We start from the raw sequence: 1,087 nt of genomic DNA, 5'->3' as shown, positions 1-1,087 counted from the left end.
GTTCATCCCCCCCGCCTCCCGGGGAACGCAGAGTACAACAGCCTGGGGAGGGAAGGCAGGGTGTGACAGCCAACCTTCCACGAGGCGAGCTCCAGCCTTCTCCGAAGGACCCTACGGCCCTCTCCCCCTCCCCGTTCCAGGGAAGGCCCCGTCTAACCTTGAACCTGGGTTTTCTGTGGGAGGCCACCAGAAACGGCCATTTCTCTCGGCTGCAGGGGATGCACATCCACCCCTTCCCAAGGGAAGGGTGATTCCTTCAGCGTTCATCCAGCTCAGCACAGCTTCGGCTGGGTCCCTGAGGGCCGCGCTCGTTTCGCTTAGGGAAGGGCAGGATTGGAGCTCCTCGGAGAGACGCGCTGCTCCCGCTGCCACGATCTCCCTGCCCCCGCTCCGAGAACTCCCACACAACACCCGGGGTACGCCAAGGGTGTTATCCCTCTTTAAAGACACTCCCTCTCTTACAGGTCAGGGACAGCCCGCACGCCCCGAGAGCTCCCGCCGGAACTCTAAGGCCGGGCAGAGCACGCGGACAGCAGCACGATGCGGCCGCCCACGTGTCCCCCTGCTGCCGGTGTGCACCACCCTCCAAGGCCAAGGGAACGACTGGAATTGCCCCCAAAGGAACCCTGGAAAGGCTTACGAGTTACTCAGCAGTTCTGGCACCGTATTTAGTACGGGATGCCAAGGGGTCAGAGGCAGCTTTTGGGTAGCAGCTGGCGAATGACTTGTTTACGCACACAGGTGGCTCCCGGCAGCAGGGTAAGGTGCTCCCCTCCCCCAGGATCCCCACAGACCCCCCCAACTTACCCATCTCCCCAGCAAGTAAAGACCTGGTAGAAAACAGAAAAGCTGCACAGGAACAAACCCATCAGGTGCTCAGTTTTTGAAGAAGAGGGGGTTTATTCCCTGCAGCCGGCAGCTCCCACCCCTAAGGCCAAACTACACGTGACACGAAAACCTCATCAGGCGCCCCTTTGAGGGCCCTCCGGCCCACATGCCCTGGCAACGGCGTTCCGCACGTCGTCCGCCAAACGGAGCCTCCTCCGCGCTGCAGACCCCCACATCGCTGCGCCCACCAAGCAGGTCG

The sequence above is a fragment of the Eurypyga helias genome, unplaced genomic scaffold, assembly GCF_000690775.1.
Source record: "Eurypyga helias isolate BGI_N326 unplaced genomic scaffold, ASM69077v1 scaffold8782, whole genome shotgun sequence".
In the NCBI taxonomy this organism is placed as follows: domain Eukaryota; kingdom Metazoa; phylum Chordata; class Aves; order Eurypygiformes; family Eurypygidae; genus Eurypyga; species Eurypyga helias.
The sequence above is the reverse complement of the archived record's forward strand: the minus strand, read 5'-3'. Positions refer to the sequence as shown.